This window comes from Solanum verrucosum, unplaced genomic scaffold (genome assembly GCF_900185275.1).
Source record: "Solanum verrucosum unplaced genomic scaffold, falcon-dt-bn FXZP01000072.1, whole genome shotgun sequence".
NCBI classification, from domain to species: domain Eukaryota; kingdom Viridiplantae; phylum Streptophyta; class Magnoliopsida; order Solanales; family Solanaceae; genus Solanum; species Solanum verrucosum.
In genome coordinates, this window is record NW_026020208.1 from 1,401,157 (window position 1) to 1,413,873 (window position 12,717).

Genomic DNA, 12,717 nt, shown 5'->3' on the forward strand with positions numbered 1-12,717 from the left:
ACGTAGAAGAAAGGGAGATACATAGATTAAGGATAAAAACATAGACCATTTAGGTACGTCTAGCAAACACTATATCTCTACAAATTCATCGTAAACTCACAAAGTTTAGAACTAAAATCCAACGCTTATATGGCTCTGATTCTTATCTTTCAACTTCATTTTCTCTGTTCTAACAATCCAGCATTGAAAGCATTAGTGAAAGCATCGAAAGACAAAATTTGAAATCCCATCCTCTACAATTATCCTTCCTTTTCTACAGCTTTTGTTGCGATATTCTCTTACCTTTATCACTCTCGTCTCAACATACCTTACCTCGTTTTGCCTTTCTCTTCCGTTGAACTCTTCAGATAACTTCTTTTTAAAAAATCTTCACAGTAGAAAAATGAGATAAAAATCTTCATTTTAGTTTCTGATGGTTTAGTGAAGAAGATCTATGAGAGAGAAGAAAGAAAGAAAGAGAATGGGGAGATGAACTTGGGATGGGAGATTGAGGATGAAGGAAGATAGAGTAGGTAGAGGTGATGGAGAACGTGGGGGGTTGGCGGGGGGGGGGGGGAATATACTGTTGGCATAGGAGTTTGGGGGACATTTGTTAATTTAGCTTTAATTAAGGAATTTGAATTTTAAGATAATTATTCAATGCCATAATTAAGAGATTTGTGTATGTGATTAAACTTTTTAAAAAATATGTTATAATTATTCAAAAGTGGTATTATGAATGATATTTTTAAATTATAGGGAAAATATGTATATATGATAGTTAAGTAGGTTTAATTATGTAATTTTTTCAAATAATAATAATAAAAGATCTTCAATATGTTGGGCTAGATTGGGCCTCTAAGACTTGGGCTGAGGTTGGACATAAGAGTAGAATTACTGGCCCAACTTGTGAGCTTCTGTCCAGCCCAAACACAACTTGGACTGAAGGTTAACTACTTCATTAAGGGCATTTATTGGCAGTTTGGCCATATTCCATTGTGATTTATTTTATTTTAAAAAAAATAGTTTTTGTTTTCAAAGTAAAAAAATGGTATATTTGGAAATTGGAGTTATGATTTGGTTCTGAATACAAATTAGAGTTATTTTTGAATTTTTGTGAGTAATTTGAAGTGAAAAACGTGAAAATAATTTCATGATCAAACGTGTTTTTCAAAGTTTAACTTAACTTTTTGGCCAAACTCCCCTTTATTATATATATATATATATGTCCAAAGAAGTGATCGAACAACAACGTCATTTACAATGCAAAATTTCGAATCTGCTAGTTTCATAAACCTAAAATATATACAAGTATCTACTTTAATTTGATTGTTTGATTTTGATTTGATACAGAGTTTAAGAAAGTAAGAATATTTTTGAATCTTGTCGTTTTTAAACTAAAGATAGGTAGAATCAAGAATGTACCAAAATGATTTAATTTTTTAAATGAAAAAAAGAAATTATGACAAACAAACTAAAATGGAGGAAGAGAGTATATTCATTGAGTGACATATTTATAAGTTCACATTACTATATATAATTCTTTAAATTCAATTAGTTGATTTAACGTAAATATTGAATACAGATAAATACGTTTTCTTAATTTCCCAACGAGTTAATAAAATATTTTGCTTGCAAAAACATCATCATCACTACACATTATAAATTTCAAATGAAATATGAAAATCACATGAATCATGATGAAAAAAATAAATTTCGACCATATTAAATACTCCCAAAGTAACCAATAGACTAGACAATATAGATAGGTCATTTTCAACAAATAGCATTAAATTAATTAATTATCCAAATTCCAACATTTTTTTCTTAATATATATATATATATATAATGGTTGTGCAGTTGGGAAGCCAAGCAAATTTAATGTCACACATTCCAAGCTTAATACTTGTATGGTGACTTGTATATATTTCCCATTTATTGGACCTAAAATATTATAAATTCACACCTACTTCTACTTTTACTATTTTTAATATGAAATCTAATATACTATAGGACATCATGCTATTTATTAGCCATACCACATATATTTATACTCGGTGTGTGGTATTCGAATTTTTTTTTTTGATGAAATTTTTTCAAGAGAATATAATTGGGTAAAGTTATTCTCATGTGATTTTGAATGTTATGGATTTAAGCTGTGGAATTTCTTGTAGGAATGTAGATCGGTAAGGTTGCATCCAATAATACTTTGAGGTCCGTCCTTTCTCGGCTTCATACTTAGCTATAGCTTAACACACAAGACTTTTCTTTAATAAGTGAATTTCTTACTTATTTTCTTGAATTCAGTATATACGAAATATTATACAAAAAATATTTGTAATATATAATCTAGACAAATTGGAAGGTAGAAGTGGGGGTAATAAGGTGGGGGTGGTGGTGGTGGAAATGAACGCTATAAGGTCTGACGAAGATAAATGTATTAAGGACCGAAGAGGATACCATCAATGTGGGAAAGTCAAAATATTTTTTCTTTCGTACCGAACACGAAACACACCCTTAATTTACTGAATTATTTTACGTGCAATGTTGTCTCGCACATTTATGCGTCTAAGGCAACAAAAAAAAGAAAAAAAGAAGTAGGAATTCAAAATTTTATACCTATTTATAACGATCTTAAATTTAATATACAATAATAATTTTTGGTAGGTTTGTATATACATTATACTTTGTCTGCATAAATGTTGCCAAATTTAAGTACATTCTTTATACTTTATTTTATTTTGTTAAAAATGCAATATTAAAATATAAGACAATCCCATTTATTATCTACTTTTACATATATATTTTTATTTACTTTTATATTACATGCTTCTATCCAAAAAAGCATTTATATTTTATGCAATGTTACACATTTATATGTTAGCCAGTATTTTTTTTATGTTTATATTTATTTGTTCATGTTTGACTAGTAATATCTATTAAAAGTAATAAATAGAAGAATAATAAATAGAAGCATTTCTATTAATTATAAGTCATTTATATATTGAGAAATGAATTGTATTTAACAGCAACAATTAAATAGATATAAAATGATAAATTATTTCTTGATTTTTCAAACTGAATAAATAAAAATAAATAATTATTTTTAATATATATGTTTTCTCCTGCTTCATTTTTCCACTTAATGAAATCTCACTTGCCTTCGTTGCCTATAAAGGAACTTCTGTACCATCAATCAATAGTAGTAATATTAAATGAAAAAAATTAATAACATAATCAATTTCCAACTCTTCTACATTGAATTCTTGTCCTTTTTTTTTGATGAATTGGAATTGTTAAGACACACCAAAGACTTTCATTATTTTTTGTTTCTTTAATTTCTATGTCTCCCATTTGCATGCATGGTAAAGCCACAATTTTTATTAAAAAGCTTAAAATATAAAGAAATCAGTAAATTAAATGCATGAAAAAAAAATCAAGAGGAAACTCAACTTCTATGATTTATATATATAAAAAATAATTAATTTTATATAGTGTAATTTTTTTTCGTCGAAAAGGAATGATAATTCACATGAATCACCTTGTGCCTCTAGCTCTACCCTTATTTGCAAATTGCAATGCACGCGATTATTTGAATCACGATGGATCACTTGCTTAATACTAGTAAATTATAATAGAGAAAATCATATCTTAAGAAGTTTTATGTACTTCTTAAAAGTTTTTTTTTTACAAATCAAATCCCAAAGATGAGTAAAAGGTAAATGGTATTGATGGTGTATAACTAATCAGAATTGTGGTGTCCGAATTGGTAAGTTTACTTTTACTCTTAATCAGAGTTTCATGTTCGAGTACGAATATGAAATCATGAATTCAAATTTAATGAAATTTAATATAAATATGGAACGTCGTCGAACAAAAAAAGTTTTTTTCTTTTTTAAAGTGTTGATGGAGGGTATACATCAATATAAATTATAAATAGCAGCAAATTAAATGCAGCATGCATGCATGGGTCTACTTCAATTACAACGATGTTTGTTGCCTTTACACATAGAGGCACCTTTTGTCCTTATTTATTTACATCGTGAGACAACTTTCTAATTGATTATTCATCTAATTAGCCAATCAAGACTGAAAATAAATGGTTTAATATAGACTATTGTTCTACGACGATACATCTTTTCATTCTTAATTCAAGATTTTGTGTTTAAATCTTGAGAATAAAAACCTCACCAGCAAGGGTTTTTCCTTTTTAATTATATAACACAAATCTAGATTAGTCTGATCTCAAAACTGGAAGGAGACATTAAACGAGAACATAAAAAAATGACAATTAAGCAAATTGTCCCATTTTTAAGCCATCATTTAAATTTTGTCTCTATTTTCAAAAGTTGTACGAATATATATATTTTTGAGACGAACAAAATATTAGACTAGTATCATCTGAAACCGTAATCTAATATTTCTCATAATTTTAATGCATTCAAACTAAGATTTAACATTTATGACTAAAAGATATTTGGTGCTATATTATTGTTAATAATTAAATATTCATATCATAAGATAAAGATAGCTTCTTCTTTTTTTGTCATACATGGAAATCAAGTTAGTGGTCCACCAAAGATTTTATATTAGCCATACGTCAACTGAGATTATATTGACGATGACTTAATGGTTCATTTGATTTTGACACTTCCAACTATTTTGACATAATTACATCTTCCCTTTTATTTTACTTAATAACACTCTTTTTTGAAAATGTAAGTTTGACTAGTAGAACATACTTTAAATAGTATTAGAAAAAATAATAACGATAATATAATTTTAATAAATTAATAGTAATAACTTAATTATCGCTAAATGTATCTTTTTAAGAGGCAATTATTTGTGACAGTTATATTTTAACACTCTAACCTATAGCGACATTGAATCTAATAACAATTAACTAATATTGATAATGATTTTAATACTCTTTATTAATGTGAATATTTATTATCGTTAAAAACTGTTTTTGTCGTATTGATTTAAATGTCTCCTCCTTTTTCCTCTAAAGTTCTCTTTTAGTCAATCGAACTTTTGTTGTAGTGTGAGCCTTGAAAGTACCCTAAGCTAGGCAATTAACACGATCAATTTCTAAATATGGATCCCTTTTGAAAGACTAAATTTTTTGACGTATATAGATATAGTGAGTGTGAGGTAGGGGTAGGTATCCTGGTGTTGACCTTTCTTTGAACCAGAATCGGGAAAAGATCTAGAGGTAATTGAGGGGGTTCATTCGAATTTTTTTGATAAATAATTGTACGTAAGTATAAAATAAAAGTTATTATAATGAGATATGGACTTGAACTCAAGATCTCTTGTTAAGCATGTCAAGCAATTGATAATTTATATGCTAAAATAGTTTGTAGGTGATATACATTTAATTTCTTGACCATTTCAAAATTTAATACCACAGGAAAATGTAGGCTTATATTGTTATGACTCAGGAATCACTACAACAAATTTGATTATCAGGGACAAATAATTTCGTTATTTATAAATTATATTTCATCACTAAAAATCTTGTGAGACGAAAAATAATTCGTCAACCAATCGTCACTAAATGTGTGTCGCTAAAAGTATACAAACACGATTTAGTGCTTCGTCACTAAAAGTATTATATTAACTACAAAAAGAAAAATCGCCCCCAAATGCTTAAACATTTGTGACAAATTTATTTGTCATAAAAAGTATATTTTTTGTAGTTAATAGTATGCTTTATCACTAAAGAGGTTATTACTACCGACAAAATTATATCGTCGCTAATTATTTTTACTTCAATTAGTGACGACATCAATTGTTTCTAAAGTTATATGTATTTCGTAGTTGAACAAAATCTAATTTCGTCACTAATGACTATATTTTATATACAAAAATTATTTTGTTCTCAAATTTATTATTATAAAAAAGATTGATTTTCCTATTATCTCCCATCTAAATCTTTTTAACCCCTACACAAAAGCTCCCACATTATGCTTTCTTAGGGACTCAAACTCACAACCTTAAGGAAGTGAGGAGTGCTTATAACCATCTGATCAACTCTATCTTGTCTCTCATTTTATTTTATTTTTAACTTCATTCACTTCTTTCAAATTTAACTTCTGTAGAAATAATATATTATATGATTATTTATTTGAAATTACCACCCACAATTCATTCAAATGTAGAATATATTTTAATTAAACCATATATTTTTTAAAATATCTTTAAATATATTCAGTATGATTCTGTCATTTTATTTTTTAAAAATTTTAAAAATTATTCAATACAATTATAAATTTATATAAAATTAAACTTTCGATTTTATTAAAAAAAATTAATAATCGGTTCAATTCGATTAGAAAATCAATTGCTTTGAAAAAACATCGATACCCATAACTATTGTACTTCATAATATATTTGAAATCCTAGTTGGTTCATTTCTTTCATTTGTGCTTTCATTTTTTAGTTTATTTCAATTTTCATACTGATGGAAAAAGTTAATAGAAATTCATGAAATATTTCGCACCTTTGCAAAGTTTAAGGTTGTAAGTCGATGTTAGCTCTGTATAGTTGTTCTACGTACATATGTGGAATTACTATTAAATATGTACATATTTTTAGACAGAAACAAATAGATCTACTTAGTCTATGCAGTTTACCAATCACAAATCAATAGACATGCACAAAAATTAGCAAAAAGACTTGAGAAATTATTTTTTCTATCGTCTTTATCAATTGTGTATCAAATAAAAAATAAAAGTGTTAAACCAACAAATATTAACGATCTAGTGGTAGAACTGTACCCCACTCACGGTACTTATACCCTGGATTGTATTTTTCAAATGATGCATTTTATAATTGCGTAATTTAAGAAAATTGATGAATTCAACATTTTCATTTTTACAAAATTGATCGAATTCGTTGGTTTTAATATTTTTCCTCGCCAATTAACAAATGGACTCTATCTATTTCTTATGAAGCACTTGTATTATTCTTTTTGTAAGTTGTCACTTGTAATTATGAACAATTGTAGCAAGAAAATTGTATTTAGCTATGATTTTTTTCGTAGCAAATAGTTGAATTATTCACTACAAATTTTAAGTCGTCGCTATTTAACACCTTACATATTTTGTGACAATTTTTTTGTTGTCACTAAATCACAGATTGATTAGAGACAATAAAACCTTTGTCACCAATTATTTATATTATTAGTGACGAAAATAAATGTCATAATTAAATCTAATTTTTTATAGCTAAAACTTATAATATTTAACTACGAACTCTAATTTGTCGATATTGTAACAACATATTTTTTTAGATGAGATTTTTTTGTCTCCAAAAATTAATAAATTTTAAGACAAAATAATTTGTCATGAATTAGATACATTATTAGTGAAGAAATAATGTGTCACCGATAACTTTAAATTCGTGACTAGCACTACTTAACAAATGGCGCCAATTAATTTTTTGTCGGGAAATTTTAGTGGACAAAACTTTGCTATGGATTAATTGTATGGTTCGTCACTAAAAGTATGTGTCTCATATATTTAAGCACGAAAAGTAAATTTTGTCACTAAAAGCAAACAATTAGTGACAAATTTGATGTTATAGCAAATAATTTTGTAGCTATATATCATATTTGTTGTAGTGAATATTGAGTTACTTATTTAATATATACCAAAACCATTAATATTATGTAACAAAAAATATACAGTATTAATTATGATCAGAAATTTCCAGATAAAGCAAGATTCACTGTAAAAAAATATTTTCATGTATAGAATATGTAGATATTAATTAATGTTGTTAAGTGATATATCACTGCAAAAAAGAACAAAAAATTTACTGCCTTCAAGTTGAAGCAAATTAGGATCTATCTAGAAAGTGATGGATATATATAGTACAATTCAATTTGCTAAGATTTTTTATTTTTCACCCAATATTCCGTATTCAAGACCTAAGAAAGAAAAAAGAACCTTGTAAAAAGTATTTTTTTTTTCCTTTAACGGATTGAATTCTCAAAAACGAGTATCGATTCTTAAGTGAGAAATAAGAAATAGAGATCCATTTATTTATAGAGGAATTGCATGCATGAATGATGAGATTAGTGGAGGACATATTTTACTTTCATCGACTTTGATGATGCCACTAACTATTTGATTAAGACATTGCACGATAATTTAAACAATTTATTTAGTGTCATCTACACTTTATAAAAGGCGATCGACTTTTTTAATGCCATACATGAATCATCAACTCCTTTTTAGTTGATTCTTTCTCTATATAAGTCATGAATAAATTTTTGTGATTCAATCGATATGAATTTCGTGTGATCTCACCCTCAACGAACTATAATGTTTTTATAAAAATAAATATGATGAATTTACTTTTGATCTCTCTATTATTAGTACATTTTTATTTTGTTCCTTTGATATTTCAATAAGTATATTTAATTTCGAATTATTTCAAATATGTGTGTTTTTTATCTCTATAATTACATAGGAAATGTGTCATAGTCGGATAGTTTTTAGAATTATATCCCTTCAAATATGGAATAACTATCGATACAAATTACATATATACAACAACAATATATCTAGCGTAATCTCATATGAAGGTCATGTGTACACAATCTTATTGCTATCATGTAAAGATAGAGGTTATTTTTGGTAGATCCTTGACTCAAGTAAAACATATCCAAATCAAGGATGAAAATGAATCACAGTAATGAAGAAGTCATGATAAAAATAAAAGAGAAAAAGAATAGTAGCAATAACAAATAACCTAGTATAACTGGAGCAAAACAACAAGTAAATAATAAAATTAAATATTAAGATAGTATTAGAGTAATGATAATAATATAATACTGATAAGAAAAACTAAACAACGTTCAACTTCCTATAACCGTCTATCCTAATCCTCGAACTCTACATTCTTCCTATTCGGGGTCATGCAGTCCTCGATATTTAAGCTATAGGTATGTCATGTGCTGTCTAATCAGAGACATATCTAGGAGGGTTCCCCCAGTTCACGTGAACTCATGCTTCCCTCCTGAGACTATATACAATAGTGTTATATGTTTTAAAACATAGTTAAATATAGATGTATGAACCCATGCTCGAAGTATCATATAATGCGATGATGATTAAGTGCACCTCTCCAAGTAAGGTTAGAAATTTAAACATTATACCTATCTTATTTTTTCTCTCTCAAAAATCTTTAATTTTCAAGTCTTTCAAATTAAAATTCCTAATATTTTTAGCACTGTAAATTTTCTTATATAATTAAACCAAATGTGTATATATTATTACGATTTGAATAGATAAAAAATAATTTTGATCTATAATTTTAAAAGTTTAACAAGATTCAATGATAAAGTTAAATTGGCGGTTGATTAAATTTATATCTTAGATCACCTTTTTCGTGATAGTACACTGCACCAATCCTTTCAAAATTCTAGATACACCTTTGTATCTAATCACCTCCACCTAATACTTTTTCGGCCTACCTATGTCTCTCCTCACACTCACAATAGCCAACATCTCACATTGTACATTTATGCATTTTTTCTTCATATGTCTAAATCACCATCAATCTCGCTTCCCTCGTCACATCCACCACAAAGACCAATTTTACATTATTCAAAATATTTCTAATCCTATATCTTCTAGTATGCTCAATTAATTATTATTCAAGCATGTGAAACATGAAATGGTAGCTAGGTTATCAAATGAAGTAAATGATCAATTAATTATTCAAATATTGCATGCATGCAGAAACAGTGTTCAGATTGCAGAAAACCTATTGAATTCATAAATAATTATTACATATGTTAAAATAGTACTAGGTGATAAACATTAATTTACTTCTAGAATATTTCAAGATTTAATACCATAGGAAAATATAGGCTTTTATTCTTATGATTATTCTTATGATTATGATTCACTGAAATCTACAATATTACTCCAATATTTATGTTCAGAAATTTCCAGATAAAGCAAGATTTCACGGTAAAATATTTTCATATAGCCTGAGATATTAATGCTATAAAGTTATATATCACTGCAAAAAATAACAAGAAAATTTACTGTTCTTTAATGGGATTTCGCGGGTTGAATTCAAATTAGTTGGGGTTCGCAATATTAATTAGTTGGTTTGAAAGTGAATATTGGACGCTCATGAGTGAATTTTATTTTATTTTTTTAAAAAGAGAATGTTTCATTTACTTTCGGTCTTTTTAGTAATATATATATGAGCAACTTTCACATATAGCAAACATAAAAATCATATTTGTATGTTATAGCTATAGTTTGCATAATTGTGCTCCATAACAAATTTTATGTTTGCTATAGAGCTTTTGATTTGTATAATTCGCTACAGACATCCAATTTTATACAAATTGTTCAGTTTTGTATAAATTCATTTATACATTGTAATTTGTATATTAAGATCTGTATTTGTATAATTATAAGTGTATAGGACGAAAATATATGTATTTGTATTTGTATATACATTTTTCTCTCTCTTTATACAAAAACAAACGCATTTTATATATTTTATACCGAAATGTATAAAATGACTAATTGTAAACCGAATCAGATGGCAAAAAAAGGAGATATTTGCTGCGAATTACAATTAAAATAAACTATGGCTATAGCATTTAATTTGAATTAATAGTTTGTTACTTTATACTATATATATATATATATTATTATTATTATTATTATTATTTTATTTATTATTATTATTATTTTCACGACCCAAAACGAGTAATGAGTGGCACCCACACTTAACCTCCTAGGTGGGCGAACCAAGGAATCCAAACCCCAACATATAATTGTTAAACTTACGAAATACAAATCATAATGCGGAAGCTTAATCTTATTAAGGTAAGAAACACAAATCCCACTAAAGTCTACTATATGTCATTCCCAAAACCTGAAAGTCATCACATCAAGGACATCTAATCTCCAAATACTAAGTCTAAGAGTATCAAATACACAAAGATAAAAGAATAAAGTAGTTTGCGTCAGAAAACTTAGGACATCATGCCTTGAGCGAGAGAATCCAACACGAGCTAGAATGAATAGCTCACCCTGGAACCTGAGGTGCTGGAGACTAGCTAGAGCTAAGGGCAAGTCGTTGGTACACTCGCTCATGCACTCCACAAAAGGAAAAGAAAGAAAAACACAAGTAGGGCTCAGTACATGGCAACATGTACTGAGTAGATATCATCGGCCGACCCAAAATAGTAACTAATATGCATAAAGTAACAATATAAAATCACCTATAGCACTTAGCAGGTGATAAGCAACAAACAACATGAACAAGTGACAACGGAAGTAAGTACGTAATCAATCACAATATCAAGCACACACACGAGGACTCATGCCTCCACACCACGCTCATTTGGGAAATGGGTTCTTTGAGATTGAGTACATTTTAGTTAATTCAATATTATTTCATTAATATTACCGTGCAGGAACGTGACACCCGATCCAATAACATTGTGCCGGCTCGTGGCACCCGATCCAATATATCGCGTCAGAACGTGATACCCGATCCAATAATATCGTGTCGGCTCGTGGCACCCGATCCAATATATCATTAATTTATCATTTATTATCACCACTTTTGACTTCATTAACAATATTTCATCAAATTTTCTTTATTCAAGGCATCACTCCGATAGAGAAGGTTCAAGATTATAAATTTCAGGGTCTCATGATTTCAGACCAATCACAAACAACACATAGATTATTCAAACCACACAACCAAGTACATAGAGAAATTCACAATATCACGCAATGACTATCAATCTATCTATCACATAGAATAAACTATAATCTACCTCCACCGAAGAACCGAAGTCAAGCAAGCTACTTCTCCAATACTTTTCCTTTCCTCAATGCCTCCGAACCTTTCCAATCTATCGAGTATATATGCATAATTTGTAAGTTAACAAGTCTATTAACACTCATATTATTCTATGTCTAGCCTAAACCTAAAAACTCACCTAATTCTATAATCAATTTCCTAAAGTTCAAACCTAAGGATAGGTCTTAGTTCCTCCAATTAGCATAACTTTAATGGAATTTAAATAATTCAATACACCTAATATTTAATTATCTATACTAATATATCAAAACTTGAAACATAATATGATAATTAAAGAAAATAATTAACGTCGAATTTAACTAATCCAAACATTGGAGTACTGCTAAATCAAAAAGGTCGAACTAATATGTTTCTTTCTTAAGTTCAACAATGCATTAATAATATTATATAATTGATGACATGCCTTAATCATTATACCATCCTCTTTAGTCAATGAGAAATTAATGTTTGTCTCCCATTAGTTATATAACTATAGTTACGAATAGTTCAAAATATCTATTTGAAATTTATTAGAAGAGTTTTTTATGAAATAAAAAAGCTTTAGTACTCAAAACGATCAATTGGATAGTTACATTATTTTATTAACTGATTTATGTATAGTTAGTTATGCGTTGATAGAGGATGCATATATACTCACATATTATCAATCGATGGACGGGGGAATTACATATGACCGATGAGAATGGTGAATTAAACAACTAATAATTTATTTAATTTATGGCATTGACACAAGTACACAATTTAATTGAAAATTAAACGTGTTTAATTCGATATATATCACATACAACGTACAGAATCAGAAAATACAGGGCAAGCACGAGAACCAATGTTCAAATTGCTGAAAACCTATTAAATTTATA